The sequence below is a fragment of the Carassius gibelio genome, chromosome B22 (genome assembly GCF_023724105.1).
Source record: "Carassius gibelio isolate Cgi1373 ecotype wild population from Czech Republic chromosome B22, carGib1.2-hapl.c, whole genome shotgun sequence".
Classification (NCBI taxonomy): domain Eukaryota; kingdom Metazoa; phylum Chordata; class Actinopteri; order Cypriniformes; family Cyprinidae; genus Carassius; species Carassius gibelio.
In genome coordinates this window covers 42,187,005-42,202,004 of record NC_068417.1, presented here as the reverse complement: position 1 = coordinate 42,202,004, position 15,000 = coordinate 42,187,005, and the positions used below count along the sequence as shown (strand labels likewise).

Sequence of the window (15,000 nt, the reverse complement as noted above, 5' to 3'; positions counted from 1 at the left end):
GCCAGTACATTATATAAGTAGGAAAGAAAACCCAAAAGCTAAAAGCACCTGGTATTCCTAGGCAGTCTCTCATCAAAGTACTAACCAGACCTAAACCTGCTAAGATTCAGAGATCGGGCATTGACTCTATTTTTTGGCAAAATTATTAAAAACTAAGTGAAAAATGTCCAAAAAGCTTACAGCACCTGGTATTCCCAGGCCGTCTCCCATCCAAGTACTAACCAGGCCCAAACCTGCTTAGCTTCCGAGATCAGACGAGATCGGACATAGCCAGGTTGGTATGGCCGTAAGCGAAGTCTGCTGCAAAGAGAGGGCTATTTAAAGACCAGCCAATCTTATCGCCAGTACATTATATAAGTAGGAAAGAAAACCCAAAAGCTTAAAGCACCTGGTATTCCTAGGCAGTCTCTCATAAAAGTACTAACCAGACCTAAACCTGCTAAGATTCAGAGATCGGGCATTGACTCTATTTTTTGGCAAAATTATTAAAAACTAAGAGAAAAATGTCCAAAAAGCTTACAGCACCTGGTATTCCCAGGCGGTCTCCCATCCAAGTACTAACCAGGCCCAAACCTGCTTAGCTTCAGAGATCAGACGAGATCAGGCATAGCCAGGTTGGTATGGCCATAAGCGAAGACTGCTGCAAAGAGAGGGCTATTTAAAGACCAGCCAATCTAATCGCCAGTACATTATATAAGTAGGAAAGAAAACCCAAAAGCTAAAAGCACCTGGTATTCCTAGGCAGTCTCTCATCAAAGTACTAACCAGACCTAAACCTGCTAAGATTCAGAGATCGGGCATTGAATCTTTTTTTTTTTTTTTTAATGAAAGATTATTATATAATTCGTGAAATTTTCCAAAAAGATTAAAGCACCTGGTATTCCCAGGCAGTCTCCCATCCATGTACTAACCAGGCCCAAACCTGCAAATATTCAGAGATCGGGCATTGACTCTATTTTTTGGCAAAATTATTAAAAACTAAGTGAAAAATGTCCAAAAAGCTTACAGCACCTGGTATTCCCAGGCGGTCTCCCATCCAAGTACTAACCAGGCCCAAACCTGCTTAGCTTCCGAGATCAGACGAGATCGGACATAGCCAGGTTGGTATGGCCGTAAGCGAAGTCTGCTGCAAAGAGAGGGCTATTTAAAGACCAGCCAATCTTATCGCCAGTACATTATATAAGTAGGAAAGAAAACCCAAAAGCTTAAAGCACCTGGTATTCCTAGGCAGTCTCTCATAAAAGTACTAACCAGACCTAAACCTGCTAAGATTCAGAGATCGGGCATTGACTCTATTTTTTGGCAAAATTATTAAAAACTAAGAGAAAAATGTCCAAAAAGCTTACAGCACCTGGTATTCCCAGGCGGTCTCCCATCCAAGTACTAACCAGGCCCAAACCTGCTTAGCTTCAGAGATCAGACGAGATCAGGCATAGCCAGGTTGGTATGGCAGTAAGCGAAGACTGCTGCAAAGAGAGGGCTATTTAAAGACCAGCCAATCTAATCGCCAGTACATTATATAAGTAGGAAAGAAAACCCAAAAGCTAAAAGCACCTGGTATTCCTAGGCAGTCTCTCATCAAAGTACTAACCAGACCTAAACCTGCTAAGATTCAGAGATCGGGCATTGAATCTTTTTTTTTTTTTTTTATGAAAGATTATTATATAATTCGTGAAATTTTCCAAAAAGATTAAAGCACCTGGTATTCCCAGGCAGTCTCCCATCCATGTACTAACCAGGCCCAAACCTGCTAATATTCAGAGATCGGGCATTGACTCTATTTTTTGGCAAAATTATTAAAAACTAAGTGAAAAATGTCCAAAAAGCTTACAGCACCTGGTATTCCCAGGCGGTCTCCCATCCAAGTACTAACCAGGCCCAAACCTGCTTAGCTTCCGAGATCAGACGAGATCGGACATAGCCAGGTTGGTATGGCCGTAAGCGAAGTCTGCTGCAAAGAGAGGGCTATTTAAAGACCAGCCAATCTTATCGCCAGTACATTATATAAGTAGGAAAGAAAACCCAAAAGCTTAAAGCACCTGGTATTCCTAGGCAGTCTCTAATAAAAAAACTAACCAGACCTAAACCTGCTAAGATTCAGAGATCGGGCATTGACTCTATTTTTTGGCAAAATTATTATAAACTAAGTGAAAAATGTCCAAAAAGTTTACAGCACCTGGTATTCCCAGGCGGTCTCCCATCCAAGTACTAACCAGGCCGAAACCTGCTTAGCTTCCGAGAACGGACGAGATCGGGCATAGCCAGGTTGGTATGGCCGTAAGCGAAGTCAGTTGCAAAGAGAGGGCTATTTAAAGACCAGCCAATCTTATCGGCAGTACATTATATAAGTAGGAAAGGAAGCCCAAAAGCTTAAAGCACCTGGTATTCCTAGGCAGTCTCTCATCAAAGTACTAACCAGACCTAAACCTGCTAAGATTCAGAGATCGGGCATTGACTCTTTTTTTTTTTTTTAATGAAAGATTATTATATAATTCGTGAAATTTTCCAAAAAGATTAAAGCACCTGGTATTCCCAGGCTGTCTCCCATCCATGTACTAACCAGGCCCAAACCTGCAAATATTCAGAGATCGGGCATTGACTTTTTTTTTGGCAAAATTATTATATACTAAGTGAAAAATGTCCAAAAAGCTTACAGCACCTGGTATTCAATCAATCAATCAATCACCTTTATTTATATAGTGCTTTAAACAAAATACATTGCGTCAAAGCACTGAACAACATTCATTAGGAAAACAGTGTCTCAATAATGCAAAATTATAATTAAAGGCAGTATATTCCCAGGCAGTCTCCCATCCATGTACTAAACAGGCCCAAACCTGCTAATATTCAGAGATCAGGCACTGACTCTATTTTTTGGCAAAATTATTATATACTAAGTGAAAAATGTCCAAAAAGCTTACAGCACCTGGAATTCCCAGGCGGTCTCCCATCCAAGTACTAACCAGGCCCAAACCTGCTTAGCTTCCGAGATCAGACGAGATCGGACATAGCCAGGTTGGTATGGCCGTAAGCGAAGTCTGCTGCAAAGAGAGGGCTATTTAAAGACCAGCCAATCTTATCGCCAGTACATTATATAAGTAGGAAAGAAAACCCAAAAGCTTAAAGCACCTGGTATTCCTAGGCAGTCTCTCATAAAAGTACTAACCAGACCTAAACCTGCTAAGATTCAGAGATCGGGCATTGACTCTATTTTTTGGCAAAATTATTAAAAACTAAGAGAAAAATGTCCAAAAAGCTTACAGCACCTGGTATTCCCAGGCGGTCTCCCATCCAAGTACTAACCAGGACCAAACCTGCTTAGCTTCAGAGATCAGACGAGATCAGGCATAGCCAGGTTGGTATGGCCGTAAGCGAAGACTGCTGCAAAGAGAGGGCTATTTAAAGACCAGCCAATCTAATCGCCAGTACATTATATAAGTAGGAAAGAAAACCCAAAAGCTAAAAGCACCTGGTATTCCTAGGCAGTCTCTCATCAAAGTACTAACCAGACCTAAACCTGCTAAGATTCAGAGATCGGGCATTGAATCTTTTTTTTTTTTTTTAATGAAAGATTATTATATAATTCGTGAAATTTTCCAAAAAGATTAAAGCACCTGGTATTCCCAGGCAGTCTCCCATCCATGTACTAACCAGGCCCAAACCTGCAAATATTCAGAGATCGGGCATTGACTCTATTTTTTGGCAAAATTATTATATACTAAGTGAAAAATGTCCAAAAAGCTTACAGCACCTGGTATTCCCAGGCGGTCTCCCATCCAAGTACTAACCAGGCCCAAACCTGCTTAGCTTCTGAGATCAGACGAGATCGGGCATAGCCAGGTTGGTATGGCCGTAAGCGAAGTCTGCTGCAAAGAGAGGGCTATTTAAAGAACAGCCAATCTTATCGCCAGTACATTATATAAGTAGGAAAGAAAACCCAAAAGCTTAAAGCACCTGGTATTCCTAGGCAGTCTCTCATCAAAGTACTAACCAGACCTAAACCTGCTAAGATTCAGAGATCGGGCATTGACTCTTTTTTTTTTTTTTAATGAAAGATTATTATATAATTCGTGAAATTTTCCAAAAAGATTAAAGCACCTGGTATTCCCAGGCTGTCTCCCATCCATGTACTAACCAGGCCCAAACCTGCAAATATTCAGAGATCGGGCATTGACTTTTTTTTTTGGCAAAATTATTATATACTAAGTGAAAAATGTCCAAAAAGCTTACAGCACCTGGTATTCAATCAATCAATCAATCACCTTTATTTATATAGTGCTTTAAACAAAATACATTGCGTCAAAGCACTGAACAACATTCATTAGGAAAACAGTGTCTCAATAATGCAAAATTATAATTAAAGGCAGTATATTCCCAGGCAGTCTCCCATCCATGTACTAAACAGGCCCAAACCTGCTAATATTCAGAGATCAGGCACTGACTCTATTTTTTGGCAAAATTATTATATACTAAGTGAAAAATGTCCAAAAAGCTTACAGCACCTGGAATTCCCAGGCGGTCTCCCATCCAAGTACTAACCAGGCCCAAACCTGCTTAGCTTCCGAGATCAGACAAGATCGGACATAGCCAGGTTGGTATGGCCGTAAGCGAAGTCTGCTGCAAAGAGAGGGCTATTTAAAGACCAGCCAATCTTATCGCCAGTACATTATATAAGTAGGAAAGAAAACCCAAAAGCTTAAAGCACCTGGTATTCCTAGGCAGTCTCTCATAAAAGTACTAACCAGACCTAAACCTGCTAAGATTCAGAGATCGGGCATTGACTCTATTTTTTGGCAAAATTATTAAAAACTAAGAGAAAAATGTCCAAAAAGCTTACAGCACCTGGTATTCCCAGGCGGTCTCCCATCCAAGTACTAACCAGGCCCAAACCTGCTTAGCTTCAGAGATCAGACGAGATCAGGCATAGCCAGGTTGGTATGGCCGTAAGCGAAGACTGCTGCAAAGAGAGGGCTATTTAAAGACCAGCCAATCTAATCGCCAGTACATTATATAAGTAGGAAAGAAAACCCAAAAGCTAAAAGCACCTGGTATTCCTAGGCAGTCTCTCATCAAAGTACTAACCAGACCTAAACCTGCTAAGATTCAGAGATCGGGCATTGAATCTTTTTTTTTTTTTTAATGAAAGATTATTATATAATTCGTGAAATTTTCCAAAAAGATTAAAGCACCTGGTATTCCCAGGCAGTCTCCCATCCATGTACTAACCAGGCCCAAACCTGCTAATATTCAGAGATCGGGCATTGACTCTATTTTTTGGCAAAATTATTATATACTAAGTGAAAAATGTCCAAAAAGCTTACAGCACCTGGTATACCCAGGCGGGCTCCCATCCAAGTACTAACCAGGCCCAAACCTGCTTAGCTTCCGAGATCAGACGAGATCGGGCATAGCCAGGTTGGTATGGCCGTAAGAGAAGTCTGCTGCAAAGAGAGGGCTATTTAAAGAACAGCCAATCTTATCGCCAGTACATTATATAAGTAGGAAAGAAAACCCAAAAGCTTAAAGCACCTGGTATTCCTAGGCAGTCTCTCATAAAAGTACTAACCAGACCCAAACCTGCTAAGATTCAGAGATCGGGCATTGACTCTATTTTTTGTCAAAATTATTAAAAACTAAGAGAAAAATGTCCAAAAAGCTTACAGCACCTGGTATTCCCAGGCGGTCTCCCATCCAAGTACTAACCAGGCCCAATCCTGCTTAGCTTCAGAGATCAGACGAGATCAGGCATAGCCAGGTTGGTATGGCCGTAAGCGAAGACTGCTGCAAAGAGAGGGCTATTTAAAGACCAGCCAATCTAATCGCCAGTACATTATATAAGTAGGAAAGAAAACCCAAAAGCTAAAAGCACCTGGTATTCCTAGGCAGTCTCTCATCAAAGTACTAACCAGACCTAAACCTGCTAAGATTCAGAGATCGGGCATTGAATCTTTTTTTTTTTTTTTTAATGAAAGATTATTATATAATTCGTGAAATTTTCCAAAAAGATTAAAGCACCTGGTATTCCCAGGCAGTCTCCCATCCATGTACTAACCAGGCCCAAACCTGCTAATATTCAGAGATCGGGCATTGACTCTATTTTTTGGCAAAATTATTATATACTAAGTGAAAAATGTCCAAAAAGCTTACAGCACCTGGTATTCAATCAATCAATCAATCACCTTTATTTATATAGTGCTTTAAACAAAATACATTGCGTCAAAGCACTGAACAACATTCATTAGGAAAACAGTGTCTCAATAATGCAAAATTATAATTAAAGGCAGTATATTCCCAGGCAGTCTCCCATCCATGTACTAAACAGGCCCAAACCTGCTAATATTCAGAGATCAGGCACTGACTCTATTTTTTGGCAAAATTATTATATACTAAGTGAAAAATGTCCAAAAAGCTTACAGCACCTGGAATTCCCAGGCGGTCTCCCATCCAAGTACTAACCAGGCCCAAACCTGCTTAGCTTCCGAGATCAGACAAGATCAGACATAGCCAGGTTGGTATGGCCGTAAGCGAAGTCTGCTGCAAAGAGAGGGCTATTTAAAGACCAGCCAATCTTATCGCCAGTACATTATATAAGTAGGAAAGAAAACCCAAAAGCTTAAAGCACCTGGTATTCCTAGGCAGTCTCTCATAAAAGTACTAACCAGACCTAAACCTGCTAAGATTCAGAGATCGGGCATTGACTCTATTTTTTGGCAAAATTATTAAAAACTAAGAGAAAAATGTCCAAAAAGCTTACAGCACCTGGTATTCCCAGGCGGTCTCCCATCCAAGTACTAACCAGGCCCAAACCTGCTTAGCTTCAGAGATCAGACGAGATCAGGCATAGCCAGGTTGGTATGGCCGTAAGCGAAGACTGCTGCAAAGAGAGGGCTATTTAAAGACCAGCCAATCTAATCGCCAGTACATTATATAAGTAGGAAAGAAAACCCAAAAGCTAAAAGCACCTGGTATTCCTAGGCAGTCTCTCATCAAAGTACTAACCAGACCTAAACCTGCTAAGATTCAGAGATCGGGCATTGACTCTATTTTTTGGCAAAATTATTAAAAACTAAGTGAAAAATGTCCAAAAAGCTTACAGCACCTGGTATTCCCAGGCCGTCTCCCATCCAAGTACTAACCAGGCCCAAACCTGCTTAGCTTCCGAGATCAGACGAGATCGGACATAGCCAGGTTGGTATGGCCGTAAGCGAAGTCTGCTGCAAAGAGAGGGCTATTTAAAGACCAGCCAATCTTATCGCCAGTACATTATATAAGTAGGAAAGAAAGCCCAAAAGCTTAAAGCACCTGGTATTCCTAGGCAGTCTCTCATAAAAGTACTAACCAGACCTAAACCTGCTAAGATTCAGAGATCGGGCATTGACTCTATTTTTTGGCAAAATTATTAAAAACTAAGAGAAAAATGTCCAAAAAGCTTACAGCACCTGGTATTCCCAGGCGGTCTCCCATCCAAGTACTAACCAGGCCCAAACCTGCTTAGCTTCAGAGATCAGACGAGATCAGGCATAGCCAGGTTGGTATGGCCGTAAGCGAAGACTGCTGCAAAGAGAGGGCTATTTAAAGACCAGCCAATCTAATCGCCAGTACATTATATAAGTAGGAAAGAAAACCCAAAAGCTAAAAGCACCTGGTATTCCTAGGCAGTCTCTCATCAAAGTACTAACCAGACCTAAACCTGCTAAGATTCAGAGATCGGGCATTGAATCTTTTTTTTTTTTTTTTAATGAAAGATTATTATATAATTCGTGAAATTTTCCAAAAAGATTAAAGCACCTGGTATTCCCAGGCAGTCTCCCATCCATGTACTAACCAGGCCCAAACCTGCAAATATTCAGAGATCGGGCATTGACTCTATTTTTTGGCAAAATTATTAAAAACTAAGTGAAAAATGTCCAAAAAGCTTACAGCACCTGGTATTCCCAGGCGGTCTCCCATCCAAGTACTAACCAGGCCCAAACCTGCTTAGCTTTCGAGATCAGACGAGATCGGACATAGCCAGGTTGGTATGGCCGTAAGCGAAGTCTGCTGCAAAGAGAGGGCTATTTAAAGACCAGCCAATCTTATCGCCAGTACATTATATAAGTAGGAAAGAAAACCCAAAAGCTTAAAGCACCTGGTATTCCTAGGCAGTCTCTCATAAAAGTACTAACCAGACCTAAACCTGCTAAGATTCAGAGATCGGGCATTGACTCTATTTTTTGGCAAAATTATTAAAAACTAAGAGAAAAATGTCCAAAAAGCTTACAGCACCTGGTATTCCCAGGCGGTCTCCCATCCAAGTACTAACCAGGCCCAAACCTGCTTAGCTTCAGAGATCAGACGAGATCAGGCATAGCCAGGTTGGTATGGCAGTAAGCGAAGACTGCTGCAAAGAGAGGGCTATTTAAAGACCAGCCAATCTAATCGCCAGTACATTATATAAGTAGGAAAGAAAACCCAAAAGCTAAAAGCACCTGGTATTCCTAGGCAGTCTCTCATCAAAGTACTAACCAGACCTAAACCTGCTAAGATTCAGAGATCGGGCATTGAATCTTTTTTTTTTTTTTTTATGAAAGATTATTATATAATTCGTGAAATTTTCCAAAAAGATTAAAGCACCTGGTATTCCCAGGCAGTCTCCCATCCATGTACTAACCAGGCCCAAACCTGCTAATATTCAGAGATCGGGCATTGACTCTATTTTTTGGCAAAATTATTAAAAACTAAGTGAAAAATGTCCAAAAAGCTTACAGCACCTGGTATTCCCAGGCGGTCTCCCATCCAAGTACTAACCAGGCCCAAACCTGCTTAGCTTCCGAGATCAGACGAGATCGGACATAGCCAGGTTGGTATGGCCGTAAGCGAAGTCTGCTGCAAAGAGAGGGCTATTTAAAGACCAGCCAATCTTATCGCCAGTACATTATATAAGTAGGAAAGAAAACCCAAAAGCTTAAAGCACCTGGTATTCCTAGGCAGTCTCTCATAAAAGTACTAACCAGACCTAAACCTGCTAAGATTCAGAGATCGGGCATTGACTCTATTTTTTGGCAAAATTATTAAAAACTAAGAGAAAAATGTCCAAAAAGCTTACAGCACCTGGTATTCCCAGGCGGTCTCCCATCCAAGTACTAACCAGGCCCAAACCTGCTTAGCTTCAGAGATCAGACGAGATCAGGCATAGCCAGGTTGGTATGGCCGTAAGCGAAGACTGCTGCAAAGAGAGGGCTATTTAAAGACCAGCCAATCTAATCGCCAGTACATTATATAAGTAGGAAAGAAAACCCAAAAGCTAAAAGCACCTGGTATTCCTAGGCAGTCTCTCATCAAAGTACTAACCAGACCTAAACCTGCTAAGATTCAGAGATCAGGCATTGAATCTTTTTTTTTTTTTAATGAAAGATTATTATATAATTCGTGAAATTTTCCAAAAAGATTAAAGCACCTGGTATTCCCAGGCAGTCTCCCATCCATGTACTAACCAGGCCCAAACCTGCAAATATTCAGAGATCGGGCATTGACTCTATTTTTTGGCAAAATTATTATATACTAAGTGAAAAATGTCCAAAAAGCTTACAGCACCTGGTATTCCCAGGCGGTCTCCCATCCAAGTACTAACCAGGCCCAAACCTGCTTAGCTTCCGAGATCAGACGAGATCGGGCATAGCCAGGTTGGTATGGCCGTAAGCGAAGTCTGCTGCAAAGAGAGGGCTATTTAAAGAACAGCCAATCTTATCGCCAGTACATTATATAAGTAGTAAAGAAAACCCAAAAGCTTAAAGCACCTGGTATTCCTAGGCAGTCTCTAATAAAAAAACTAACCAGACCTAAACCTGCTAAGATTCAGAGATCGGGCATTGACTCTATTTTTTGGCAAAATTATTATAAACTAAGTGAAAAATGTCCAAAAAGTTTACAGCACCTGGTATTCCCAGGCGGTCTCCCATCCAAGTACTAACCAGGCCCAAACCTGCTAAGATTCAGAGATCGGGCATTGACTCTTTTTTTTTTTTTTAATGAAAGATTATTATATAATTCGTGAAATTTTCCAAAAAGATTAAAGCACCTGGTATTCCCAGGCTGTCTCCCATCCATGTACTAACCAGGCCCAAACCTGCAAATATTCAGAGATCGGGCATTGACTTTTTTTTTGGCAAAATTATTATATACTAAGTGAAAAATGTCCAAAAAGCTTACAGCACCTGGTATTCAATCAATCAATCAATCACCTTTATTTATATAGTGCTTTAAACAAAATACATTGCGTCAAAGCACTGAACAACATTCATTAGGAAAACAGTGTCTCAATAATGCAAAATTATAATTAAAGGCAGTATATTCCCAGGCAGTCTCCCATCCATGTACTAAACAGGCCCAAACCTGCTAATATTCAGAGATCAGGCACTGACTCTATTTTTTGGCAAAATTATTATATACTAAGTGAAAAATGTCCAAAAAGCTTACAGCACCTGGAATTCCCAGGCGGTCTCCCATCCAAGTACTAACCAGGGCCAAACCTGCTTAGCTTCCGAGATCAGACAAGATCGGACATAGCCAGGTTGGTATGGCCGTAAGCGAAGTCTGCTGCAAAGAGAGGGCTATTTAAAGACCAGCCAATCTTATCGCCAGTACATTATATAAGTAGGAAAGAAAACCCAAAAGCTTAAAGCACCTGGTATTCCTAGGCAGTCTCTCATAAAAGTACTAACCAGACCTAAACCTGCTAAGATTCAGAGATCGGGCATTGACTCTATTTTTTGGCAAAATTATTAAAAACTAAGAGAAAAATGTCCAAAAAGCTTACAGCACCTGGTATTCCCAGGCGGTCTCCCATCCAAGTACTAACCAGGCCCAAACCTGCTTAGCTTCAGAGATCAGACGAGATCAGGCATAGCCAGGTTGGTATGGCCGTAAGCGAAGACTGCTGCAAAGAGAGGGCTATTTAAAGACCAGCCAATCTAATCGCCAGTACATTATATAAGTAGGAAAGAAAACCCAAAAGCTAAAAGCACCTGGTATTCCTAGGCAGTCTCTCATCAAAGTACTAACCAGACCTAAACCTGCTAAGATTCAGAGATCGGGCATTGACTCTATTTTTTGGCAAAATTATTAAAAACTAAGTGAAAAATGTCCAAAAAGCTTACAGCACCTGGTATTCCCAGGCCGTCTCCCATCCAAGTACTAACCAGGCCCAAACCTGCTTAGCTTCCGAGATCAGACGAGATCGGACATAGCCAGGTTGGTATGGCCGTAAGCGAAGTCTGCTGCAAAGAGAGGGCTATTTAAAGACCAGCCAATCTTATCGCCAGTACATTATATAAGTAGGAAAGAAAACCCAAAAGCTTAAAGCACCTGGTATTCCTAGGCAGTCTCTCATAAAAGTACTAACCAGACCTAAACCTGCTAAGATTCAGAGATCGGGCATTGACTCTATTTTTTGGCAAAATTATTAAAAACTAAGAGAAAAATGTCCAAAAAGCTTACAGCACCTGGTATTCCCAGGCGGTCTCCCATCCAAGTACTAACCAGGCCCAAACCTGCTTAGCTTCAGAGATCAGACGAGATCAGGCATAGCCAGGTTGGTATGGCCGTAAGCGAAGACTGCTGCAAAGAGAGGGCTATTTAAAGACCAGCCAATCTAATCGCCAGTACATTATATAAGTAGGAAAGAAAACCCAAAAGCTAAAAGCACCTGGTATTCCTAGGCAGTCTCTCATCAAAGTACTAACCAGACCTAAACCTGCTAAGATTCAGAGATCGGGCATTGAATCTTTTTTTTTTTTTTTTTAATGAAAGATTATTATATAATTCGTGAAATTTTTCAAAAAGATTAAAGCACCTGGTATTCCCAGGCAGTCTCCCATCCATGTACTAACCAGGCCCAAACCTGCAAATATTCAGAGATCGGGCATTGACTCTATTTTTTGGCAAAATTATTAAAAACTAAGTGAAAAATGTCCAAAAAGCTTACAGCACCTGGTATTCCCAGGCGGTCTCCCATCCAAGTACTAACCAGGCCCAAACCTGCTTATCTTCCGAGATCAGACGAGATCGGACATAGCCAGGTTGGTATGGCCGTAAGCGAAGTCTGCTGCAAAGAGAGGGCTATTTAAAGACCAGCCAATCTTATCGCCAGTACATTATATAAGTAGGAAAGAAAACCCAAAAGCTTAAAGCACCTGGTATTCCTAGGCAGTCTCTCATAAAAGTACTAACCAGACCTAAACCTGCTAAGATTCAGAGATCGGGCATTGACTCTATTTTTTGGCAAAATTATTAAAAACTAAGAGAAAAATGTCCAAAAAGCTTACAGCACCTGGTATTCCCAGGCGGTCTCCCATCCAAGTACTAACCAGGCCCAAACCTGCTTAGCTTCAGAGATCAGACGAGATCAGGCATAGCCAGGTTGGTATGGCAGTAAGCGAAGACTGCTGCAAAGAGAGGGCTATTTAAAGACCAGCCAATCTAATCGCCAGTACATTATATAAGTAGGAAAGAAAACCCAAAAGCTAAAAGCACCTGGTATTCCTAGGCAGTCTCTCATCAAAGTACTAACCAGACCTAAACCTGCTAAGATTCAGAGATCGGGCATTGAATCTTTTTTTTTTTTTTTATGAAAGATTATTATATAATTCGTGAAATTTTCCAAAAAGATTAAAGCACCTGGTATTCCCAGGCAGTCTCCCATCCATGTACTAACCAGGCCCAAACCTGCTAATATTCAGAGATCGGGCATTGACTCTATTTTTTGGCAAAATTATTAAAAACTAAGTGAAAAATGTCCAAAAAGCTTACAGCACCTGGTATTCCCAGGCGGTCTCCCATCCAAGTACTAACCAGGCCCAAACCTGCTTAGCTTCCGAGATCAGACGAGATCAGACATAGCCAGGTTGGTATGGCCGTAAGCGAAGTCTGCTGCAAAGAGAGGGCTATTTAAAGACCAGCCAATCTTATCGCCAGTACATTATATAAGTAGGAAAGAAAACCCAAAAGCTTAAAGCACCTGGTATTCCTAGGCAGTCTCTCATAAAAGTACTAACCAGACCTAAACCTGCTAAGATTCAGAGATCGGGCATTGACTCTATTTTTTGGCAAAATTATTAAAAACTAAGAGAAAAATGTCCAAAAAGCTTACAGCACCTGGTATTCCCAGGCGGTCTCCCATCCAAGTACTAACCAGGCCCAAACCTGCTTAGCTTCAGAGATCAGACGAGATCAGGCATAGCCAGGTTGGTATGGCCGTAAGCGAAGACTGCTGCAAAGAGAGGGCTATTTAAAGACCAGCCAATCTAATCGCCAGTACATTATATAAGTAGGAAAGAAAACCCAAAAGCTAAAAGCACCTGGTATTCCTAGGCAGTCTCTCATCAAAGTACTAACCAGACCTAAACCTGCTAAGATTCAGAGATCAGGCATTGAATCTTTTTTTTTTTTTAATGAAAGATTATTATATAATTCGTGAAATTTTCCAAAAAGATTAAAGCACCTGGTATTCCCAGGCAGTCTCCCATCCATGTACTAACCAGGCCCAAACCTGCAAATATTCAGAGATCGGGCATTGACTCTATTTTTTGGCAAAATTATTATATACTAAGTGAAAAATGTCCAAAAAGCTTACAGCACCTGGTATTCCCAGGCGGTCTCCCATCCAAGTACTAACCAGGCCCAAACCTGCTAAGATTCAGAGATCGGGCATTGACTCTTTTTTTTTTTTTTTTATGAAAGATTATTATATAATTCGTGAAATTTTCCAAAAAGATTAAAGCACCTGGTATTCCCAGGCTGTCTCCCATCCATGTACTAACCAGGCCCAAACCTGCAAATATTCAGAGATCGGGCATTGACTTTTTTTTTGGCAAAATTATTATATACTAAGTGAAAAATGTCCAAAAAGCTTACAGCACCTGGTATTCAATCAATCAATCAATCACCTTTATTTATATAGTGCTTTAAACAAAATACATTGCGTCAAAGCACTGAACAACATTCATTAGGAAAACAGTGTCTCAATAATGCAAAATTATAATTAAAGGCAGTATATTCCCAGGCAGTCTCCCATCCATGTACTAAACAGGCCCAAACCTGCTAATATTCAGAGATCAGGCACTGACTCTATTTTTTGGCAAAATTATTATATACTAAGTGAAAAATGTCCAAAAAGCTTACAGCACCTGGAATTCCCAGGCGGTCTCCCATCCAAGTACTAACCAGGCCCAAACCTGCTTAGCTTCCGAGATCAGACAAGATCGGACATAGCCAGGTTGGTATGGCCGTAAGCGAAGTCTGCTGCAAAGAGAGGGCTATTTAAAGACCAGCCAATCTTATCGCCAGTACGTTATATAAGTAGGAAAGAAAACCCAAAAGCTTAAAGCACCTGGTATTCCTAGGCAGTCTCTCATAAAAGTACTAACCAGACCTAAACCTGCTAAGATTCAGAGATCGGGCATTGACTCTATTTTTTGGCAAAATTATTAAAAACTAAGAGAAAAATGTCCAAAAAGCTTACAGCACCTGGTATTCCCAGGCGGTCTCCCATCCAAGTACTAACCAGGCCCAAACCTGCTTAGCTTCAGAGATCAGACGAGATCAGGCATAGCCAGGTTGGTATGGCCGTAAGCGAAGACTGCTGCAAAGAGAGGGCTATTTAAAGACCAGCCAATCTAATCGCCAGTACATTATATAAGTAGGAAAGAAAACCCAAAAGCTAAAAGCACCTGCTATTCCTAGGCAGTCTCTCATCAAAGTACTAACCAGACCTAAACCTGCTAAGATTCAGAGATCGGGCATTGACTCTATTTTTTGGCAAAATTATTAAAAACTAAGTGAAAAATGTCCAAAAAGCTTACAGCACCTGGTATTCCCAGGCCGTCTCCCATCCAAGTACTAACCAGGCCCAAACCTGCTTAGCTTCCGAGATCAGACGAGATCGGACATAGCCAGGTTGGTATGGCCGTAAGCGAAGTCTGCTGCAAAGAGAGGGCTATTTAAAGACCAGCCAATCTTATCGCC

At 41.0% G+C, this 15,000-nt stretch overlaps 33 non-coding genes across 33 annotated transcripts; all 33 read right to left on the bottom strand.

The window, feature by feature from the left end:
• Positions 1–173: 173 nt before the first annotated feature.
• Positions 174–292, bottom strand: LOC128003810 (5S ribosomal RNA). The gene has a single exon (XR_008176525.1). It is a non-coding gene; the product is annotated as a 5S ribosomal RNA (ribosomal RNA).
• A 221-nt stretch (positions 293–513) lies between these two features.
• LOC128000093 (5S ribosomal RNA) lies at positions 514–632 on the bottom strand. The gene has a single exon (XR_008172889.1). It is a non-coding gene; the product is annotated as a 5S ribosomal RNA (ribosomal RNA).
• Positions 633–999: 367 nt separating this feature from the next.
• Positions 1,000–1,118, bottom strand: LOC127996855 (5S ribosomal RNA). The gene has a single exon (XR_008169741.1). It is a non-coding gene; the product is annotated as a 5S ribosomal RNA (ribosomal RNA).
• Positions 1,119–1,339: 221 nt separating this feature from the next.
• On the bottom strand, positions 1,340–1,458 carry LOC128002708 (5S ribosomal RNA). The gene has a single exon (XR_008175450.1). It is a non-coding gene; the product is annotated as a 5S ribosomal RNA (ribosomal RNA).
• A 366-nt stretch (positions 1,459–1,824) lies between these two features.
• Positions 1,825–1,943, bottom strand: LOC127996853 (5S ribosomal RNA). The gene has a single exon (XR_008169739.1). It is a non-coding gene; the product is annotated as a 5S ribosomal RNA (ribosomal RNA).
• A 221-nt stretch (positions 1,944–2,164) lies between these two features.
• On the bottom strand, positions 2,165–2,283 carry LOC128005307 (5S ribosomal RNA). The gene has a single exon (XR_008177963.1). It is a non-coding gene; the product is annotated as a 5S ribosomal RNA (ribosomal RNA).
• A 631-nt stretch (positions 2,284–2,914) lies between these two features.
• Positions 2,915–3,033, bottom strand: LOC127997657 (5S ribosomal RNA). The gene has a single exon (XR_008170520.1). It is a non-coding gene; the product is annotated as a 5S ribosomal RNA (ribosomal RNA).
• A 221-nt stretch (positions 3,034–3,254) lies between these two features.
• Positions 3,255–3,373, bottom strand: LOC128002945 (5S ribosomal RNA). The gene has a single exon (XR_008175679.1). It is a non-coding gene; the product is annotated as a 5S ribosomal RNA (ribosomal RNA).
• Positions 3,374–3,739: 366 nt separating this feature from the next.
• On the bottom strand, positions 3,740–3,858 carry LOC127998839 (5S ribosomal RNA). Its single transcript, XR_008171667.1, has one exon. It is a non-coding gene; the product is annotated as a 5S ribosomal RNA (ribosomal RNA).
• Positions 3,859–4,490: 632 nt separating this feature from the next.
• On the bottom strand, positions 4,491–4,609 carry LOC128003147 (5S ribosomal RNA). Its single transcript, XR_008175877.1, has one exon. It is a non-coding gene; the product is annotated as a 5S ribosomal RNA (ribosomal RNA).
• Positions 4,610–4,830: 221 nt separating this feature from the next.
• LOC127997944 (5S ribosomal RNA) lies at positions 4,831–4,949 on the bottom strand. Its single transcript, XR_008170799.1, has one exon. It is a non-coding gene; the product is annotated as a 5S ribosomal RNA (ribosomal RNA).
• Positions 4,950–5,314: 365 nt separating this feature from the next.
• On the bottom strand, positions 5,315–5,433 carry LOC128004384 (5S ribosomal RNA). The gene has a single exon (XR_008177075.1). It is a non-coding gene; the product is annotated as a 5S ribosomal RNA (ribosomal RNA).
• Positions 5,434–5,654: 221 nt separating this feature from the next.
• Positions 5,655–5,773, bottom strand: LOC128003252 (5S ribosomal RNA). The gene has a single exon (XR_008175978.1). It is a non-coding gene; the product is annotated as a 5S ribosomal RNA (ribosomal RNA).
• Positions 5,774–6,407: 634 nt separating this feature from the next.
• On the bottom strand, positions 6,408–6,526 carry LOC128004510 (5S ribosomal RNA). Its single transcript, XR_008177198.1, has one exon. It is a non-coding gene; the product is annotated as a 5S ribosomal RNA (ribosomal RNA).
• Positions 6,527–6,747: 221 nt separating this feature from the next.
• On the bottom strand, positions 6,748–6,866 carry LOC127997942 (5S ribosomal RNA). The gene has a single exon (XR_008170798.1). It is a non-coding gene; the product is annotated as a 5S ribosomal RNA (ribosomal RNA).
• A 221-nt stretch (positions 6,867–7,087) lies between these two features.
• Positions 7,088–7,206, bottom strand: LOC128003809 (5S ribosomal RNA). The gene has a single exon (XR_008176524.1). It is a non-coding gene; the product is annotated as a 5S ribosomal RNA (ribosomal RNA).
• Positions 7,207–7,427: 221 nt separating this feature from the next.
• LOC127997941 (5S ribosomal RNA) lies at positions 7,428–7,546 on the bottom strand. Its single transcript, XR_008170797.1, has one exon. It is a non-coding gene; the product is annotated as a 5S ribosomal RNA (ribosomal RNA).
• Positions 7,547–7,913: 367 nt separating this feature from the next.
• Positions 7,914–8,032, bottom strand: LOC128001424 (5S ribosomal RNA). The gene has a single exon (XR_008174193.1). It is a non-coding gene; the product is annotated as a 5S ribosomal RNA (ribosomal RNA).
• Positions 8,033–8,253: 221 nt separating this feature from the next.
• LOC128002707 (5S ribosomal RNA) lies at positions 8,254–8,372 on the bottom strand. Its single transcript, XR_008175449.1, has one exon. It is a non-coding gene; the product is annotated as a 5S ribosomal RNA (ribosomal RNA).
• Positions 8,373–8,738: 366 nt separating this feature from the next.
• On the bottom strand, positions 8,739–8,857 carry LOC127996852 (5S ribosomal RNA). Its single transcript, XR_008169738.1, has one exon. It is a non-coding gene; the product is annotated as a 5S ribosomal RNA (ribosomal RNA).
• Positions 8,858–9,078: 221 nt separating this feature from the next.
• LOC127997940 (5S ribosomal RNA) lies at positions 9,079–9,197 on the bottom strand. Its single transcript, XR_008170796.1, has one exon. It is a non-coding gene; the product is annotated as a 5S ribosomal RNA (ribosomal RNA).
• A 364-nt stretch (positions 9,198–9,561) lies between these two features.
• LOC127995966 (5S ribosomal RNA) lies at positions 9,562–9,680 on the bottom strand. Its single transcript, XR_008168891.1, has one exon. It is a non-coding gene; the product is annotated as a 5S ribosomal RNA (ribosomal RNA).
• Positions 9,681–10,448: 768 nt separating this feature from the next.
• On the bottom strand, positions 10,449–10,567 carry LOC128005293 (5S ribosomal RNA). The gene has a single exon (XR_008177949.1). It is a non-coding gene; the product is annotated as a 5S ribosomal RNA (ribosomal RNA).
• Positions 10,568–10,788: 221 nt separating this feature from the next.
• Positions 10,789–10,907, bottom strand: LOC127997939 (5S ribosomal RNA). Its single transcript, XR_008170795.1, has one exon. It is a non-coding gene; the product is annotated as a 5S ribosomal RNA (ribosomal RNA).
• A 221-nt stretch (positions 10,908–11,128) lies between these two features.
• On the bottom strand, positions 11,129–11,247 carry LOC128003808 (5S ribosomal RNA). The gene has a single exon (XR_008176523.1). It is a non-coding gene; the product is annotated as a 5S ribosomal RNA (ribosomal RNA).
• Positions 11,248–11,468: 221 nt separating this feature from the next.
• Positions 11,469–11,587, bottom strand: LOC127997938 (5S ribosomal RNA). The gene has a single exon (XR_008170794.1). It is a non-coding gene; the product is annotated as a 5S ribosomal RNA (ribosomal RNA).
• A 368-nt stretch (positions 11,588–11,955) lies between these two features.
• On the bottom strand, positions 11,956–12,074 carry LOC127998791 (5S ribosomal RNA). The gene has a single exon (XR_008171620.1). It is a non-coding gene; the product is annotated as a 5S ribosomal RNA (ribosomal RNA).
• A 221-nt stretch (positions 12,075–12,295) lies between these two features.
• On the bottom strand, positions 12,296–12,414 carry LOC128002706 (5S ribosomal RNA). The gene has a single exon (XR_008175448.1). It is a non-coding gene; the product is annotated as a 5S ribosomal RNA (ribosomal RNA).
• A 365-nt stretch (positions 12,415–12,779) lies between these two features.
• LOC128000927 (5S ribosomal RNA) lies at positions 12,780–12,898 on the bottom strand. The gene has a single exon (XR_008173698.1). It is a non-coding gene; the product is annotated as a 5S ribosomal RNA (ribosomal RNA).
• Positions 12,899–13,119: 221 nt separating this feature from the next.
• LOC127997937 (5S ribosomal RNA) lies at positions 13,120–13,238 on the bottom strand. Its single transcript, XR_008170793.1, has one exon. It is a non-coding gene; the product is annotated as a 5S ribosomal RNA (ribosomal RNA).
• Positions 13,239–14,150: 912 nt separating this feature from the next.
• On the bottom strand, positions 14,151–14,269 carry LOC128003146 (5S ribosomal RNA). The gene has a single exon (XR_008175876.1). It is a non-coding gene; the product is annotated as a 5S ribosomal RNA (ribosomal RNA).
• A 221-nt stretch (positions 14,270–14,490) lies between these two features.
• On the bottom strand, positions 14,491–14,609 carry LOC127997935 (5S ribosomal RNA). Its single transcript, XR_008170791.1, has one exon. It is a non-coding gene; the product is annotated as a 5S ribosomal RNA (ribosomal RNA).
• A 221-nt stretch (positions 14,610–14,830) lies between these two features.
• LOC128003807 (5S ribosomal RNA) lies at positions 14,831–14,949 on the bottom strand. Its single transcript, XR_008176522.1, has one exon. It is a non-coding gene; the product is annotated as a 5S ribosomal RNA (ribosomal RNA).
• Between the last annotated feature and the right edge of the window lie 51 nt (positions 14,950–15,000).